Below are 20,681 nucleotides of genomic sequence, written 5' to 3' on the forward strand. Positions count from 1 at the left end.
GGGAGAAGATCACCATCTCACATCGTGGAAGCCTCTCAATGACTCAGTTATAGACACTTTGAATGGCAAAGCTCTCGGGGTACGATTTTGCGTTCACATGGTGGATTTTGCATACTTTTTTTTCCCCCCCACATCTCATTCTGAAATAGCAGTCAGAAAAAGACGTTTGTTGTAATACAGTGAATGTGTGAGCATCTCAAAGTAGCACCCCTCACACGTGCTTCTTGAGTGAAACATGCTGACTCATCCAGAGAATATCGTTGTTAACGAGACGTTTTAAGAGCTGATGTGTGGAAATTAAAAAAAAATTTTAAATACACAAATGCTAATTTGGCAAATTGTACAGGCTTAGCACATCCATAGCAAATTTGTATACCCAAGATACAAGATTTAGTTTTAGGCTCAGTGTTCTTGATTTGACCACTCCAGTTCAATGCAACAGAGGTAAACATTGTTTCCCTTTAGTTCTTTTTTAAGTTTAATAAGTCACAATGACAAATATGCCAGAACTTCATGCCATGACATGCCTGCATAATGTATATAACAGGGGCGGGCAATTCTGTCCCTGGAGGGTCGCTGTACATGGAAGTTTTACCATCAATCCATTCTCTAAAACCGCTTAATCCAGGTCAGGGTTGCGGTGGCAAAGGGGCAAGCAGAGCAGCCCAAACGTCTCTCTCTCCAGAAACTCCCGCTAACTCACCCTTCCCTAGGCAATCCCAGGCCAGTCTTTGGATATAATCCCTCCAGCGTGTCCTAGGTCTACCCCTGGGTCTCCTCCCCGGTGCCCAAGCCCGAAACACCTCCAGAGGGAGGCACCCAGGAGGCATTCTTATCAGACACCCGAATGCAAGTTTTTGTTTCCATCAATAAACCTGAATCAGTTAACCAGTAAGCACACTAATGCCAGTTCACTGCAAACTGTTTCATTTGGGGCTACAAAAGCAGCCCTGACCTGTATTTCATGAATTTATGAAGAAACATATCTAAAATATCAGATCATAACTGGCCTATTTAAATAATTAAGAGAAGTGCTTGGAAATCCAAAAACAAAACCCAGGTCTTACATACCCATAAGATGCTGAATAGGTGTAAAGAATACATTTGTTTTCTCTATGTTGCATTAACATTTTTGAAGACAGTTGAGTATACAATCCCATATAATACAATATTCCAAAAAGATAGCATTAATCATTTTAATACTCAACGTACAGTACAACCAACTGTGTATAATGAACATCAAACAATCATATGAAAGATACAAACCTTGGCATGAAATGATCTTTAACACATCCCTTAGAGTGTGTTCTTATTCATTATCATTTCCAATAACCAGGGGTCTGATCTCTTACTGTTTTTGTGAACTGTTTACAAATCTTAATTTTGCTATAAACCGTTTATGAACATGAAAGGAATTTCAGCTCTGATGAAAACCAAAAATGGTTTCTGAAATTGCACTGATCTAAAATGATTTTTTTTTCTTTTAAAAAAATATGTTTTGGACTGTTCTCATCAGCAACTTAAAGGATTTCAGAGGGTAAAGTGAAATAGGTATGTGTGATTGATTGTTCTGAAACTGTTTGAAAAATGACACCATTATATTATTTAATAGCTCAAGGTATAATTTTACACTGACATTTCAATGCACGGCAATTGTCGATTTCTTGCCCATTAATGCTGGCAACAAATTGCAAGGCCATGTAATATCTGTTTCACATGCTGTTGCCCATAACTCATGTCTAGTCATTTATTGCCTCGATAATAATGTAGACATTAGCGTGCTTTGATGGAAAATCCATGTTTTTTCCCTGTTCTTTTTTAAAGTTCTCCCTGTGAAAAATGACCCTAAAAATAAAATCCACCAGCCATTATTTCATCCTCTGAAAACAAATAATCTTTTTTGTCCTTGACAGGTTGGTAATTAATAGTGATGTTTAGTGGGTCTCTTTTAAAGCACCCTCTTAATCTAATTTTGTTTCCACTCTGCGATTTGTAAATTATAGCAAAATGATGCACCATTTACCACTGTCCCTCTGTGCGACAATGGTCATTTTTCTTCCAGTATCTCTCTCTCTCTCTTTCTCTCTCTCTCTCTCGCTCACCCTCTCTCTCTATCTCTCAGCTGTAATGATTGACCAAATCGCCAAGTATGTTATCGCCAATTATATATCTTTGCCCAAGCAAAGATTTTGAAATAATGGTGTACGGACTAATTTAAAATTTAAGTTACAGCCACAAACGTCTTCCCCCACACAAATATGCACATCCAATTAAATTTGAACTGACAGGCGACGCGTAGCAGAATGAATATATGCAAATATCTGTAGTTCCCATAAAAATAGCAAGGCTTGGTTAATTACCAAACATTCGTGGCTGCCCTTCCTTTAAACCAGAGGTGTCAAACTCAGACATACTGAGGGCAATGTAGAGAATTGCGAATCAAACCAAGAGCCAGATAATTAATAGATTACGATGGCAATCTACATGGTTACCATGTCGATATCGCAGATTTCTGCAGTCGTTCATTTGTCTCCGAATGGTCGGGTTGTCGGGCACTGAAAAACACGTGTGCTGTGTGTTTACAAGCAATAGCTGAGCACCCCAGCCAGGCACGAGATGAGCGCCCTCTTTACGGTGAGTACGCACCGCTCGTAAAATAAGAGGGCATACGCGTACCGCTCGTAAAAAAAGAGGGCATACGTGCACCTCTCGTAAATAAGAGGGCATACACGCACCTCTCGTAAAATAAGAGGGCATTCACGCACCTCTCGTAAAATAAGAGGGCATACACGCACCTCTCGTAAAATAAGAGGGCATACGCGCGCCTCTTTTAAATAAGAGGGCATACGCGTACCGCTCGTAAAATAAGAGGGCATACACGCACCTCTCGTAAATAAGAGGGCATACACGCACCTCTTGTAAATAAGAGGGCATACACGCACCTCTCGTAAAATAAGAGGGCATACACGCGCCTCTTTTAAATAAGAGGGCATACGCGCACCTCTTTTAAATAAGAGGGCATACACGCACCTCTTTTAAATAAGAGGGCATACACGCACCTCTCGTAAATAAGAGGGCATACACGCACCTCTTGTAAATAAGAGGGCATACGCGCGCCTCTTGTAAATAAGAGGGCATACGTGCACCTCTCGTAAGATAAGAGGGCATACACGCACCTCTCGTAAAATAAGAGGGCATACACGCACCTCTTTTAAATAAGAGGGCATACACGCACCACTCGTAAAATAAGAGGGCATACACGCACCTCTTTTAAATAAGAGGGCATACACGCACCTCTTTTAAATAAGAGGGCATACACGCACCTCTTTTAAATAAGAGGGCATACACGCACCTCTCGTAAATAAGAGGGCATACACGCACCTCTTGTAAAATAAGAGGGCATACGCGCGCCTCTTGTAAAATAAGAGGGCGTATGCACACCTCGTAAAATAAGAGGGCATACACGCACCTCTCGTAAAATAAGAGGGCATACGCGCGCCACTTTTAAATAAGAGGGCATACACGCACCTCTTTTAAATTAGAGGGCATACGTGTACCACTCGTATATAAGACGGCATACGCGCACCTCTCGTGAAATAAGAGGGCATACACGCACCTCTCGTAAATAAGAGGGCATACACGCACCTCTTGTAAAATAAGAGGGCATACGCGCGCCTCTTTTAAATAAGAGGGCATATGCGCACCTCTTTTAAATAAGAGGGCATACGCGTACCACTCGTATATAAGACGGCATACGCGCACCTCTCGTGAAATAAGAGGGCATTCGCGCACCGCTTCTAAAATAAGAGGGCATACGTGCACCTCTCGTAAAAAAGAGGGCATACGCGCACCTGTCGTGGGTCAAAATTTGTGGGGGGCCGTATCCGGCCCGGGGGAATTGAGTTTGACACATATGCTTTAAACTAAACTGCCAGGCAATGGGGCTAGATTGGTATTTTCAGTGTCTACAGGCCACATAAATCTAAACAAACTTACGTTACATTTATTTGTCAGACGATTTTATCCAAAGCTACAAACAATAAGTGCAAACTTCATATGGGTAAACACCAATGACATGATGCTTTTTTTTTGCTTAATTTTAACCAGACTATTTTCAGGCATGGCTGGCCTAATCCTATGACTACAACTCTTTTATCTAACCCTCAAGTATCTGTGCTTGTCACATTACAGAGAACAATAGCTGTAAATGCTTTACATAACCTTTATATCGGGGTCACAACACTCAAAAATGCAGTGTGAACTCTGGCATTTAAATTGTTTGAATTGAATGTATTACCGCATTTCAAGAAATTGAAATATGAACGCAACTTTCAATTCTCTTCTCTCATGGTCGAATATATTATTAGCAGTTTCATAACTGTGAGATGACAACTAAATTATCACTGATTGTCATTCAGCCAATGCCTTTTCCAGGTAAGCATAAAGGACACTTTTAAAAACATACAAGTAACTGATAGCAGCAGTCATTGATTTCATTATGATAAATATAATAATTGCACAATTCCAATATATTACACCATCACACAATGAAGCATACTTTACCACAAACTGTAAAATATCAGAATGTAATATTGTAACAAAGTCCTCCCAGAATGCCCAGGGTGGTTGTTTCTGACGGTCTTTATAAATGATTAACCATGAGTTCTTAAAGTCATTTTTCAAAACTGTTTAATGTATGTTTCTGCATTCATTAAAGGGGCCGGAGCCGCCTCTGGCTCTTCGAGATGCCCGTGTGTTGCCGATGGTGATGACGCCAAGGCACTTCACCAGGGAGGAAGGTTCGGCTCTTCCTCCAAAAAAAAAAAAATGCTAATGATTTCAGAGCCATGCCAGTAAAACGGAGGAGCTCGTCTTACCCTTCGACTGCACGTTAATGAAGCGGAGCGTCTGTCTGAACAGACTCTGACCGGGGCAGGGGAAAACCCCAACCTAGCTGCTCGCCAGAGTGACAGCTAGGAAGACTGCCATTTTACAGATGTCATATAAGACTGATGAACCCTGACAAAACCCTACCTGCTAAAAGAAAATACAATTAGTAGCCCCACTGGACAGGGCAAGTATCAATTTATTTGAGCCGATATGTGACAGGGTAGCTGCCACCGCTCCGGTTATGACTGCAAGGTGTTTATACCCTTAGTTTGGCTCAGCCGTCTTATCTTAGCCCTAAAAGCTATCCGTCTTACGCTATCAAGGCTGTCGTCTGTATCTCCCGCTATCAGCGATGCTCCAGCCTCACCACTTGAGAGCCAGTTTCACTAGATTAGCCTCAACAATAAACAATTATTTTGGTCCGACGCAGATGGGGGCTACGGGTCCGGGTGTAGACCTAATACACTGAGCACACACTGATTGATGGACTTCTAGATGACAGGCTTCGACGGGCTTTTCGCTTTATCCAATGGCGGCAGGACCATCAAATCAATTTATTTGAGAGAGCGCTCCCACGAGACATCGAGCAAGGTGGAAATGTGCTGCCTCAACAAGGAGCGTGCGCCGGCAAATCGCTTATTGATTATGGTGACATGGCTTTGAGAGACAGGGAAAAACCCTGCATCTTTGTGCCCACTGTAAGCGACAGACCCAAGACGGGCTTTTGTGCTCTTACTGAATTTTTTGTCACTCTTTCCATGGTCCTTGGTGAATCATTTGGCGGTATTATTTAGTGTAGTACACCGCATGCTGCATTTTGTTATTTTTTTATTCTTTTTATTAGAGTGACATAGCATTGTGGGGGGGGTAAACCAACCAAAACAGTCGCTTTCCACTATAAGCAAAACCTCCAGGGACATATTTTTTTGTTCCTGTTATTATTTAGTTTTCACCGATTCAGTTTTAGGGTTCGGAACAAGCGAGAAGCGCTTTCCTAGTCTTCTGTCAAAAGGTTCTCAGCCATGCACCAATGGCGGAGAGGAGAGGTGATGGACTGAGTGGGTGTACATATGCCTGCTGCAAGCCGAGAATTCAACAACGCCTCTTTGGGGGCCATTATTCAGCCAAAATGAAAGTCAGTGGAGAATCGAGGTAGGAGAATGTATGTCTCTGGATAGGATGAAAGGAATGGATCGCTCAAGCATGAAAGTTAGGGCCATGGGAGTATAGAGAAACCGAATGGAAGACCACAGCTGCCCTTACGCCAATCAAAGTATAACACGCTAGTATGAAAAAAAAACTATGTAGAATGCAGACCTTGAAGAAAAATGAAAGTATGCATTAGCCAATATACCCCAAGTAAACGCAGACACGTTTCCACAACATTTGTTGTAGCAGCTGTGTGTACATCTGTTTTGTGCCCTTATTAATTGTCTAGTCAGGCGCGTTTGGTCCTTTGCCTAAGTCACGCCTGGGTATATTAAGATGCAGTAGTGGCTGGGCTCTGCCACAATCAAGTCGATACACTAATGCTTTCAAATGGTTTACCAGGATTCGCTTTGTTTCTTTTTTAATGCTTGCAGCAGAATGCTTTGCCCAAGTTCAATAGCTGTCCACATGTAGTATTGTGGAGCAGTTGTCAGTGGAGAGCAGTGTTTTATCTTGTAGTAGGAAGTGGCACTAGATTTAGCTTTAGGTGTGGATTGTAGACACAAGCGTATATTTCTTTTAGAGATTAACTACAGCTGTGTCATGGCGGAGGCTGTACCAAAGTACGTTTGATTGAATTCCACAGCTGCAGAAAGGCTTTTGATATATGTAGACAAGGATACCCAGACCTGATCATCTTTCTAACTTGACCTGCTAACCTATAATAAGCTCAAATTTAAATCACAACCACAAAACAGAAGTGCCGGAGAAGCCCACTTGACTACGTTCTCTCCATTATCTCACTCTTGCAGCTGACCATTTTCAAAGCTGATTATTAGCTTTCAGCCCGGCCTCGCGAAGAATCTCTGCTGACATCTACCAGATTGCCTGCAATTAAGCCATATTTGCCTAATTGAATGAGCCGCATTCACTCGACCAGAAGCGTTCTCTTAAAAGAACATGACAAAATGAGAAAAAGAACTCATCTAATTCAGCTGAACTTCCCCTTGGTCAGCCACTTTTATTACTTCTTTTTTTTTTTTGTTCTTTATGAGGGGAAACCTCCGAGAGGCTCTGAAGCTCACAGAAGTGCAGATGCGTGAATGTTTCGCCAGGGTTTCAGAGAGAGGGAGAGAGAAAGAGAGAGAGACCAGAGCAATAATAATGGGGCAGGAGAAGGAGCTGCGCGTGTCGCGAGGGGAGCGTAATTGCCGACCTTCTCGGAGTGCACCCTAATTGGCCTCGCTGTGGTGGAAGGAACGCCGAGCCGCGGAGCGGAGCAGACTCACGCTGTCGAGCTGCGTCCGCCCCAGCCGTCGCCAAGGGAGCGGTAGTCGAGGAGTTGCTACTCAACGGGGACACATTATGCAGAGCGTTCATCTCATTCTTCTTAACGCCGCGCAGGGCAGGGAAATCATGGTGCTGACACCCCCCCTCCCCCTTCTTTGTTACTGTGTCATTAAGAGGAGGATCACCATGACAACTATTGTACGTGCATCACATGTCCAGCATTACAAATAATCTTCCTTTGGTTTAGAAAGGTGTTCGAGCTCGAGTTTTTTACCGAGGTTTTTGTTTGTCTGATTTTTCCTTTTGTTTGTGTCCTTGGAAAGTACACTGACAAATGGGCTCATTCATCGCCTTACACCGAGCACGGGAGAGAAATCTCACAGCTGAAATGAGCATCGACGGATGCATCATCCTTAATGATACATTGTCTCAAGTTGTATACTGTATATTTGTTTTTCCTGCTATCCTGCCGAACGCCAGGGCCCATCAGGAGTGGCTTTGGTGACTGAAGGCTTGAAATTAAAGCGGAACAGAGATGACATTCAGCAGTCTCCTGTCCACCACCGTCAAGCAGTCCCCCATCACTCTCCCCTGCTTTTATCTCCTTCTAATTGCCCCAGGCTCATTCTTACAGCTGACAATGTGACACACTTCTCTGCGGAGCAGCTGTTCTCCTGCAGGCTCCGTCGCCCGCCCCCCCGCCCCCCCTCGCTGTGAGAAACGCGTATGTATTTTACACGCGCAATGTGCGTTAAGTCTCGGCGTGCTCTGGGTAAAACGTAAATCCATTTGTTCTGCCATCGCCCCCCCCCCCCCCCCCCCCCCGTGAAATCCTCTTTGCCGGCATTGGCAACGGTTTGCGCCTCCCTGCACGGAGCGCAGAAGACCGAGTTCGCGCACGTGGCCGCGCGCAGTTGTTCTGCGCAGACCTATGCGTTTGGAAATTGAAAGCAGAGGCAGACATGCCGCCATACCAAGCGAATGGCGAATGCGGACTGCTTTTGATTGGGCGAGGCCTGTTGCCGACAGTACAGACCATGGGAAGAAATGTCACCGAAGGACTTCACTTCAAAAACTCCCTTTCTTTCCACTCCTCTTCTAGCCTACATTCAATGCATGCATCTACCACTTTTCAAGGCCAAGCTATTGAAATGTTGCTCTATGGGGAATCTTGTATAACAGGGCACTGAATAAAGATCAGCTACAATATAACCTCATCTTAATTCCAGTCCCTCATAGAGATAAATTCGGAAAATAATCAGTTGGTTAACATTGTAAACCAGTTCATATCCCCCGATTGTCTACAGAATAAAATGGATGTTACCAGGGTTCATCTGTACAGTCTGCAAGCGAAAATAATGACTGCATCCCTGTTTTTCACCTTGCTGAACACCTGCATAAAGATTTTTATCGACATGCTCTGGCATTTGATCCTCCGGTGCCACGACCCTCCAAGGAAGCCTTGGTTACCAGGATTTTATTTGATGTATATTCTGAGGCGCTTTTGTAATGTTTGAATTTTATTCCCACTTTGGGCACCCAGCCAACATGACAGTCTCAGAGCCAACACCTCCAGCTCCGGCACTTCCTCCACCGCGAGGTTCAGTGTAATAATTATTCACCATTGAGCCTGGCCCCTGGGGCTGGAGTTTTACAATATTCTCAAATTAAATCAAACCGGATTCACCTGAAGATGATGTAGCGCTAGTTGGCTGTGATAATCAATCACCATGGCGACAGGCCCAACACACATCTCCATCGCGGGGACAGGCGGGCTGCGGGCCTCGCCTGGATGATCCTCGCCAAGTAACGGCGGATTTTGGATGACGCAGACATAACAGCAGAAGAAACACGGTCTCCAGAGGTAACCTAATAGCAGCGCGATGCAGAATTTATCAGGGCATAATTCAAAAATGTGAGGAAAATGGCTTTTGCCTAGAAGCTGGCAATGGACGTAATTTGATTATGGGCCTGTGAGTTTGCTTTCAAACACAAACGCAAAAAAAAAAAAAAAAATTTGGCCTTCTTTTGTGATCGCGCAGAAAATCCTCCGAGACAAGAGCTCTGTGTGTTTTATAGTCTTTGCAAATTTACGGCTACAAAACCAAGAAAGGTCAATCTTTGTCTAGCCTACTTGTGGGAGTCATAATTGCTCATTCTTTTCAAATGTGTAGCCAGGCCTGCATCTCAGCCTGTCACTGGGGGAGCCTGCCTTTCAAAAGGTCTCATAGAATCTCGTGATTGAGTTTGAATGTAAAATACCGGCCTAATTGCGTTTTCCTTTGCAATGAGTCGAGGCACTGGAAAGCTCTTAGAGAAATGTAAAGCCTTCGCCGAGATGCTGGATATCATTCTGAAAATGGCTAACGGTGCGATTATTCAGCACATTCAAGGACACAAGAATGATGAAAGGAAGATATAAAAACGCCTCAAATAACTGTACATTATATACTCTATATATTACTTCCTTAAAAATACAATCAAACAATACGGTCTAATTTTACAGACAAATATGCATTTATCTCAGCAACCATACTGTCACTTTATCTTACCTGATGGCAGTGGTTGAGCTTTATTGGAACATCTCTTGGAAAAAAAAATGCTCAAGTGTAGTTATGCAGACACTGTGCTGTAAGAAATATCATCTCATAGACGAAATGTTAATCCATGGTTCTGCCTCGCTACAAGCCATTAAATTTCCTGTGGTACTTATCACAAAGTGTAGGGGATTCCCCGGTGCATTAGCCAAATTCCCAATCTGGCCATCTAATCATCTCTCAGTATAATTAGTAAAATTATTCATTCCACCCACTTTGCCTCAGCTGATGTGTGAGCATTCTGGCGCAAATTGACTGCCATATATCACCCAGTTGGATGCAAATGCATTTGCTGGTAGTTATTAAATGAAAGGCACTATATAATGGCAAACCAGTATCTTTATAACTTTTTATTTTTAGATGTCATTTGGTTGCTTAGTACTGAATTTGCACACACATGGCTGACTGAATAATAATATGCATGTGTGTGTGGGGAGGTGGACGTTTCTATTTAAACAGTCTTGGATGTGAGAATGTGTGCACACAAGCCTTTGTACATGAATAACACAGTTGTGCTATTATGTACATGCACATGCATGTATGTGTGTGCTCCCATGTTTTGTTATAGCCCAGAATATGCAGCAACTGCAGAATTTTGTGTTTCATGCTGAGAGTGGTGGAACTTTGATTGATCAGATTAAGATCACAACATCACATACATATACATAAGGTCATACATCATACAAACATACAAATGTAACTGTCTCCATCTACAAATGCTTTTCTTAAATAATAATAAAAAGCTGGACAGATTAGACAGATGACACTTTTATTACTCCTGCAATTTTTAGGTAGTGCTGTTTTGCCATTGTAATATAGGGTTGTGAAAGCTTACAGAGTGTAGAAAACAAACAGAAAGAATTATTCATAATGCTAATTACATGCTGTCAGGAGTCGGCCATTTCAGGAGTAAAAATAAGCTTGCAGAAGATTTCTGCCTCCCTTGAATGTGCGTTCCCTATGAGCTATTCATTACAGTCTAATATTAATGAAGAGAGGAAGTGCCATCACAATGTAGGCACAAATCATGTTCCATGATTTATAGGAAATATAGATGCAACCTAAAAATATAATTTCAGTCCAAGCTTGTTAGAAACAAAAACAGGTCAGTTGTATAAATGCTGTGTGTCTTGTCTTCATACAGGTTGAAGTTTGCTGTACAAAGAGGACATCTGCACATCTTTCTCTTAATGCAATGCAGAATTTTACCTTGTTAGAGGAGAATTGCAAGAGGAGGACAAAAAAAGCAATTCTTGAATGATTTTATGGAACGTAGTGCCCCCTTGTGGAAGTGTGGGTTGAAAATAAAGAAAGTTGCTGCACAACATCCCAGCAAAAATCCATGATTAATTTGTAAAATGTCTAATCCCATAAATGGTTTTGAATAGCCCACCTCAGTTTCATGTTAATGTGATGGACATCAAAATATGTATTTTGTTGTCAGCAAGTAAGGACATTGAGATAAGTTGATGGGCAATGGCTGATACATTTTTAAAAAATTTGAGGGTACTGAAAATGTGTCTACCGCTATAAACTATTTGCTTTTCAAGATAAGGCAAACTGCTTCTGTATCTGAGTCTTTGTGTTCTGGAGTGAACAAAAAGGACAATAGAGTTCACTCTGCAAAAATAAGAGAAACTAAAAATCAATCCAGCAGGCAAATATAGATTTCCTGTCAGAACTGTGCTGTAATTGTACACACAGAGGCCGCTTATCTCCCTCACACACTATGTAGATGAGGCCCTGGCTCTAATTGAAAAGCCCCCTGGTGTTGAAAGCCCACAAGCACTTTTCCAGCACTGTTTACCATTTTACAAGACAGAAACTCAGATGAGATACAGGGTTTTTCTTTTTTAACGGGGCCTTTAAGGTTGCTGAAACTGGGAAAGCCAACCAAGAAAAATGAGTAAATGAAATAGTACAAGAGGCAGGACATTTATATTTTTGAGTTCCTTTGACCAATTGGCCAGAACTCACTGGAGATATTCTAAAGTACGTGCACAGAGGTCATGATCTTTTTTTCAGAGCTCAGCCAATTGCCTCAAAATGCAATCCTGCATGTTAATCAGGGGTGCATGTAATTCCTTAAACACTTGTGTGTGTTTGTTAGTGTTCCAAAATTGGTCTGCTCACATGTACAGCTGCTTCAACAAGTAGAAAAGCTGACTGATAGAGGGAATTGCATAATGAATTAACTGTGAAACACCTATTAATACAAAAAAATACAGCACATTTTACGAATAGTCCCCCCCATTTCAGGGCATCATAATGTTTGGAACAAATGGTATCACGGGTCTTTCCGAGTAGTCAGTTTTGTTCAATTGCTTCTTTAGTGCAGTTAGAAGAGAGCTTTCAGTACAGTGTATATATATATATATATATATATATATATATATACACCGATCAGCCACAACATTAAAACCACCTACCTAATATTGTGTAGGTCCCCCTCCTGCTGCCAAAACAGCTCTGACCCGTCGAGGCATGGGCTCCACCTCTGAAGGTGCCCTCTGGTATATTTGGATTTCTGTATATATTTGTATCTACTGTATATTTGTATCTGATATTTTGTATCTACTGTAAATTTGTATCTGATTGTGTTACTGTTGTCTTTGATGCTGCAACAGTGAAAATTCCCCCCGGGGATCAATAAAGTACACTACTACTACTACTACTTCTTATTACATTATTGGTTTTTATTACATAAAAAATTTGAAATGGATTACATTTTTGGGAGTTATTACACTATTGGTAGTTTATTACGTTATTAGTTGCTACAGGGCTATAAAAAGCTAAGATATTGTTAGAGGGTGAATTATTTCCACATGATTTTAAAAACTCTCGACGGGTCAGAGCTGTTTTGGCGGCAGGAGGGGGACCTACACAATATTAAGCAGGTGGTTTTAATGTTGTGGCTGATCGGTGTATGTATATATATATATATATATATATATATATATATATATATACATACAAACATACATACACACACAAAGGCCACACAACATAGCCACACAATCATGCAATCATGTTCACCATCTTGACATGCCCATGAAACTAAATATAATCACATGAAATTGAGTAGCAGTGGTGTAGAAAAACAGCTGAAAGTGAAAACTCAGAACTATACAACTGCAGAACTGTGGCAGACGCTGAATGCACCCCCAGATGCTGCGAAGACAGTGCCATTCTCAGCAGCCTCGCAAATTGTGCCAATCACGCCGATCGGTATGGTGGCTGCAGGCTCCGGTATTGTGCAAAGTGTTTTCGTGAGGGAAAATTAAATATTTACCGGCAAGAAGAGAGGCTTCCCATTCTAGAGTCTCTCTATGCACCGCTGAAAGCTTTTTCCACCCATCCATCCACCCACCCGCCCACCACCCCCCCGCCTCATCTCGTTAAGCCAAGGCCAAGTTGCCAGCCCTGATACAGTACATGCTTTCTCTTGACAGTTTCTTCCTTATTATTTGATGGCTCAATGTTCGCTATGTGACTGTCACAAAGCCAAGCCTGCTCTTTTATTCCATGCAAATCTGAAGCCACTGTCATTTCTCCTCTCGATATATAGAGTCAATTGTACTCTTTAATTTGACAGAGTCTTCAGAGCCTTTTAGTTTTCCCGTTTCCCTTGACCCTCTGAAGTGTAACAGTCACGGCGGGATTACATTCTATTCACTGTGATGTGCTAGATGATGTGCGAGGTAGGAACGTGTCAACTTTACTTGGTGAGCTCCATCAATAAACCACCAATGATTTTCAGCTTGTTGTTTCCTGCTCTATTCTCCTGAACAGTTAGGAAAGGTGTCTTTGCAAGTTACTGTGTTTGGGGGTTCAAATAACCCACACAGATCAGGTGAATTAGCACCATCTTGTTCTCAATTTATCCACAATGCACATGTCTGCATGTGTTTGAATTTACAATCAATTGCTCCTGTGTTCAGGGGAACGCAGCAGCAAAATATTTTTTATTATTATTTTTTTTGTATTTAACCTTTATTTACCCAGGGTAGGTTTGCTGAGCACGGATGCTCTTTTGCAGCAATGCCCTGCTTCACACTCATACACATTAACACCTGGGAGCTGCCCAATACAACCACAGTCCTCTATTGTTGGCCACTGAGCAGCTCCACTGGAGGGAGAGAACATTTTTTAGTCAATTAAATCAGGGGATGATTAGGTGGCAAGTTTTTGTGAGAGCCAGATCTGGGATTTTAGTCAGGACACCGGGGAACCCCCTACTCTTTGCGATAAGTGTCATGGGATCTTTAATGACCACAGTGAGTCAGGACCTCGGTTTAACGTCTCATACGAAAGACGGCATCTCCTATAGCACAGTGTCCCCGTCACTGCACTGGGGCATTGGGGTTTATTTGACCAGAGGGAAGATTGCCCCCTGCTGGCCCAACAACACCACTTCCAGCAGCAACTCAGTATTCCCTGGTGGTCTCCCATCCAAGTACTAACCAAGCCCACACTTGCTTAGCTTCAGCCAGTCGGCAGGAGCAGAGTGTGTGGTGCTATGGCTGCATGACAACGCATCTCAACGCAGTCTCCCTCTATGTGTCTTAAACTATATTTGAAAGGACAAGGTAATGGAAGTGTATGAAAATTCTCCTTTGATGTTTTTAGACATACATCAGATCTACGGATAACAGAACTCTTCACACAGACTGTTTGAGCTGGTTTAAAAATGAAAAATTATAGTCTCTACAGCAAATGTCAGGCACCACCAGGTACTTCCCCACCAAACGGAGACCTTTCCTTCTCCCCCAGGCCTACTACCCTCACAGAGGAAACTGGTGAATAAAAAACACCTGGTAGAATCAGCAAAAACATACAGTGGGATGAATTCCTGGTCCGTGCGCCACTCTGTGTCCTGACAACAATTCCAAAAACAGGAAGCGCAAATAAAAAAATGTATAATGTCAATGCTTCAATGTCAAGCCTTTCTCCCACCAGGCATACCGAAAGCTTCCGCCTATGCAGACAGGATTTGTCTGGCCAGGTACACGGACACCACTTTATCTGTGTGATAAGGAAGGACACGTCTACTCTGATCGGGTCAGTTATGGACGCAGTAAGTTCTGAAGTGATCACGTTCCTCACTGCCTAAACCTGCCTAAAGTCCTAAGAGGAGGCATCTGTCCTGAACGGGGCTGCAATAATACAACCTGTCTGCTTTCAGCTCGATCCATCGTGTCCTACATCTCAAATGTAGGCTGTGTCACACAATTTTTTAAGAGTAGTGTAGCTTTCCCAGAACTGAAAGTTTCTTATTTTTTATTGATACAGGCTACATATTGCGATATACTCAAGTAAGGAAGCGTATTTTAAGAGCTAAAAATATTTTCATTAGTAACGAATCGCCTAGGCTGCAAAATGTATTTTGCAACAATTCTAGCAGAAAAATTCATATTAATGTAATTTATAGAGGAAATGCTCTTCTTTTTATTATTATTCAAACCCACTGTATTCAATTGGGATGCTTTTGCATTCGTGTGGATTTTTCTGAGGTGTCCTTACCAAGTATGGCAATTATTTATATATTTATTTTTATGTTAATCAAGTGGGATTTATGAGCACATGCTCAGATACAGAGGCAAATCCTTCCTTTACATAAGAGGTGAATCAGACCTGGCTTTGGAATACATTCATTTCCACAAGCATATTTATAAACAAACTTATAATGCATCTTATGTTTTTACTTCTGCTGAGGGGTTTGACAGAAGTACCCTACCTGGGATTAGAGCCCACAACCATCTGGTTCCAAGGTCATCTCAAGGTCAGACACAAGAGGTAGCACCTGCAACAAGGAGAAAAATAACCTACTTTAATCTACTTTATAGGCAAAGAAAACAAGCAGCGTCTCCTCTGTGCTTCTCAGCAGTATGTTGTAATACAGTGAAGCAGGGTTTCCTCTGTGACTGACGTATGCTGGGCACTCAGTGACTCTTTCTGTGACAGCTAATAATTGTTTGTAATAGTGTGACAGTCTGTCACAGTAGACAAGAATTACAAATTCTATAAGACCTGGCATCTGATTTGGATAACTGCTTTGCAGTATTTTGCTTTAATATGCATTCATGCATTTAATTTGTATTAATTCCCTGTCAGTATAACTCAACTGTTGTATTTTTTTGGTATCGTGGTTTAATGTGTGTCACATTTATTGGGCAGGAATTTAAGCTTAACAGTATTGTACTTGCCAAACACGACATAGAGATTGGGTTAGAAATGGTTCTAGCAAACAGTAAATTAAATGATTCAGTCCTGGCATGTAACCAAAAACCATCTTAACCTGGAATTGATAAAACTGCATTGTTTAAATAACAAAATATGTCATTTGTATTCTTTAATTATTGATATGGGTTTACTAGGGTATTATGCTTGTAGTAGATGGCAGATTCCAGGCTTGTGTACTGACGTGCAGTATTCATCATGTCCATTAAACAAATTAAACTCCATGATATATTTTGAGTCCACTGAGTGCCAACTGTGTTGAATAAGATTATTTTCCCACTGGATGTCCATTTACATTGTCAGCTGTATTTTACACTCACAGTGTCATCTTTCCTATCACCTTGTGGTGACCCATGAGAGTGAAATGTGCCATATATAAATTGTATACAACAATAGAAATGGTGTTTTCAGCTAACAATAAGTTACAACAGGCTCGCCAATTACTTAAAAAGCTGTAACCCACAATGTGCTTACACTTAATCACAGTAGAGCACAGGCAGTTTCTGTACTCAAAGGCTTCTTTGGCTCTGTACTTACAGATGGTAATAGGAAATATAGTTATACAACCATCTGCAGATTCATCACTTATACATGAAGATTTGAACACTGGTGTCTTGCTAGATGAAACAGAAAATAGGAGAAATATGACTCAAATTTAGTGTTAAGCCATTGCTAATTAATTATTGTAATGTGAGCACCATAGATATCAAGGCTTGTTTTCATTCAAAGCAATTCAAACTGCTTATTTAACTTGTGTGTTCCCTTACATAGTGTACCATACAGAGACATTGATTGGTGAATAAGAGAAAGGCAACACTGTTTGAAAAGGAGCTAGGGATGTCCATAACCAGTTTGGTGCAAACAAATGTCCCTCAAACAATTATTTCTCTTCTTGACACATTTTTTAGAGAATGGTTGTGGTTGACCGCCCCCATGTGGACTCATTAAGATACTGGCAGATACAAGGCCTTTCACAGCATCTGAGAATTCTAATCATGCTTTGTTGCAGGTGAAATTTTGTTACATCCTCGAGAGCCCAAGCAAAGAAAATGCATTCCAGTATGTGATTTGAATTCAGCCTGTGCAGTGCTGCAGGGCGTGGACTCTTATGAGACAGAGTGAGATATAATCAGATATGACAATATTGGGGGAAAAAGGGGGAATCACTCATTCATCACACAGACACAGAAACAGAAACACACACACACACACACACACACACGCATATGTACACACACGTGTGCATATATATCGCTTGCCATATATTACAAATAAATAAAAAACCTACGCTACACTCCTAATGGAGGCTCATGATAAATTCAGTGACTTTTTTCATTTTAAAGTGTAAACGACTATTTTGAAACGTCATAGGGAGAATGTAATATCATGAAAATCCCAGTGAAATCTCATAGCATTTGTGTGGCCTCAACAATGAGCCTTACCATAACATCTTTACATTGTTCCTAGAATTACAGAGAGAGTTTGTGTGTGCGTGCGTGTGTGTCTTACTGTTCTTATAGCATGCAGTCTGAGTCTGTTAAATGACTCGGTGGGAAAATAAGAACACTCATTTGACAAAGGGAAATAAATTAATGGCATCAATGACAAGACGACGTTATATAAAATTAGCATGTTCATATTGGTAATATATTCTTTAATACAAGAAAAGTACTCTTTTGGAATGTTACACCAGCTTACCTGAGAATACTTATTCCGTATCCTCCTCATCAGTCATCAATAATGCGCTGTCTGTCACTATCTCGACAGAGTGCATGCTCAGGATTTTATTTATTGCAGTTAAAATGCAACAGCAAGAGCCTGGCAATGTAGCTCAAAGCATGCTAATTCAAATCTATGAAATAAGAGCACCAGAATAAAACAGGCAGGCAGCTTAAGGTAAGGGTCAGGTGTATTCAGTAGCGTTGCTCCTGATTCCTGATTCTTTAAAAAATATTTCAGCCCCTTAGCCATGTAGCTGGCAAAGACAGTGTGGTCCATCTCCTAGCCTTGCTAGCAAGCAGGCTAGCAAGCTGGGGCTAATTCAACACTAGTCTCTGGGTAGGTTTGAAGCTTTTCTGTCCATTGCCTTAAGTAATGAAATGCAATCCAGTAGACTGTGTAACAGCATGCTAGGGCTTGTTAACAGAGGAACATGGAAGCTATTTTAGTCTCTAATGGAATGCATAATTAGTCACTCGAAGGGAGTGAAAACGCACAGTCAAGTGAGAGTGTATGCATAATGAACTGCTCTGATCAAACCACACTGAACAAAGTGCATTTCCACAAGCATACAGTTGATTTTCTTAAAATTCTTTTAGTATCCCTGTTTTTAGTTCATTTTTTATTCACCGCATACAGTAACTATGTGAAGAATTGTCTTATTTGTGGCACAATATTAAAACACATTTTTTTCCCATGGCATGACATTTTCACTGCATAGAGTCTCAGAAAAACATACCTTCCTACAGAGGTTGTAATAGTGTGTAATTGTCCTTATTATAATCAGGGCAGGTTTTTATTTATTTATTATACATTTATTTTATTTATTTATTTTTTTGGATGGGTAACATTCGGTAATAAGGATGGAGCAGGTGAAAATTTCAACCAGTGCAGGACTCTATTATAGAGTGGACAGTTAGATTAAAAAGCAACAATCCAGCCCACATTGGTTTATTAATGCAGTAACTTGCTAGCAACACAACATAGATCAATTTAAGTAGCCAGTTAGCATGCTAGTCCTTAGAAAACAAGTCATCTTTAGTTTGTAAATGCATACCCTAATGATCCATTGAAACATATAGGTTAATATACCCGGACCAGGAGTGGTATGGATGTACCGCCTACAGAATTTGGACTCATCACAAATCCATAATTTATTAGAACAGCAACAAACAAGCTGCAAGTCTGCACTAAGAGCCTTCAGGAGACTCATCTGGAGCTAGCAACATTGTTATCATCCTTATCAGTTCTACCTTAAACATCCCAGTCCTCCATTTTGTCTTGTAAAAATAGGCCTACTCCTTCAGCTCCAGGTCAGCATCTGAGATTTCTGAATAAATCATTCCGGGAAAAAGTTTTAAATGCCCGCATGTAAAGTACTTACACTGCATTCCAGTATATCCAATACTCGCATTTCCATGGTACTGTTTTCTGTATAGATTTTAACAAAAAAAGGTTCATAGTTGGTTCCTTTCTCTGACGCAAGTTTCGAGTCAATCTGATGTGTCAAGACATGGAACACAATCGACAAATAAAGCAAGACTAAGTGGTCCAGGAATGTTTCTCCCTCCAAGTTGAAATAAAAACTACACCAGAGTGAGTGTACGGGCTCTCATCAGCTAACACAGCAGGGGGACATTTAGATGGCTGGATTTAAAACTCCAGTGGTCATTGTGAAAATAGCTTAGTATTGTCTTGTAAAATAGTCTCTAAAGAGATCATGGTGCTTACAAGAGAAAAAAAAGGTTTTTTCCACTGTGGCCAATTATTGAAGAACTTGACAAAAATGAATCTCCAATGCAAAAAAAGTAGTCTTTCTGGTGGTGGCAAACGTAATAATTTTGCCACTAGCTGATGTGGACTTTATGAAATAAACAGTAGAGCAAGTAGATTATATAGTACCTTATGTTTATTTTGGAATTTTATATATATTAAGTTTGTAGGATGAACTCCTCACACATTTCATTGGTTTAGATACTTTAGTATTGATAGTACATGTGAGTGTGCCCTTCACATGCTGTAATGAACCATAGCTGTGGACGAAACAGCCTCCTAAATACTGTGACCTCAAACACGTACTGTCTGCTAAACATACTACCTACTGTTTTAGTATGCAATGGGCAGTATGCGAAAAATATCCTCCATACTATTTTCCAGTATGACAGCAGAACTGTCATAAGTAGGGCCTGACATTAACACCCACCTCTCCCCAAATGTGGGTAGAATTCAGCAGAGGGGCGTAACTCCGTCACTCTTCCTAGCCACTTTGGTGGGTGACCTTTTGGTAGCATTTTCGATGAAAAAGATTTGGTAGTTTATAAAAGGCCTCTGAAACTTAGGTAATACTACATGATATTACATCTCCCATGAGCATGGGGTGCACACTGTGTGCTCATCCCATTGGCCCATCCAGATTGCTCTCTCGTGCACTGCCTCCTCAGTCAAGCTGGGAGTATTTTGGCCAGTCAAAAAGTCAAAAAGTTAATGTAAAGCCCCAGTCGTAAGACATCCCACTCTTGTAGTACAAAGGCCCCGGTTCTTCCTTGCTGACGTATTGGACACAAAGATGTCTTCCTCTCTATGGGGCCTCCTAAAAATTATGGTTTACTTCCTGAAGTGTTCTCACAAATACACTCAGCGAAACCATGGAAATAAGTAGGCCTATATCATGCGGGGATTTTAAGTACACTACATTGCAAAATTTGGCCTACTCATCAACTTCCTCATCCAGTGTACTCAACTTATAGACTGAGTAGTAGGCAAGTAAGCACGGCCCATGTCTCTGCTGTGTTTTGC

The 20,681-nt window shown here is 41.2% G+C and overlaps 1 long non-coding RNA gene across 2 annotated transcripts in view; it reads right to left on the minus strand.

The window, feature by feature from the left end:
• LOC118224023 overlaps window positions 1–20,681 on the minus strand; it is a 42,618-nt gene that overhangs the window by 14,935 nt on the left and 7,002 nt on the right. For both annotated transcript variants that reach the window (XR_004764551.1, XR_004764552.1), the window contains exon 2: window positions 15,664–15,729. This is a non-coding gene — a long non-coding RNA (uncharacterized LOC118224023). The remainder of the gene's footprint in view (window positions 1–15,663; window positions 15,730–20,681) is intronic.

The sequence above is a fragment of the Anguilla anguilla genome, chromosome 3, assembly GCF_013347855.1.
Source record: "Anguilla anguilla isolate fAngAng1 chromosome 3, fAngAng1.pri, whole genome shotgun sequence".
In the NCBI taxonomy this organism is placed as follows: domain Eukaryota; kingdom Metazoa; phylum Chordata; class Actinopteri; order Anguilliformes; family Anguillidae; genus Anguilla; species Anguilla anguilla.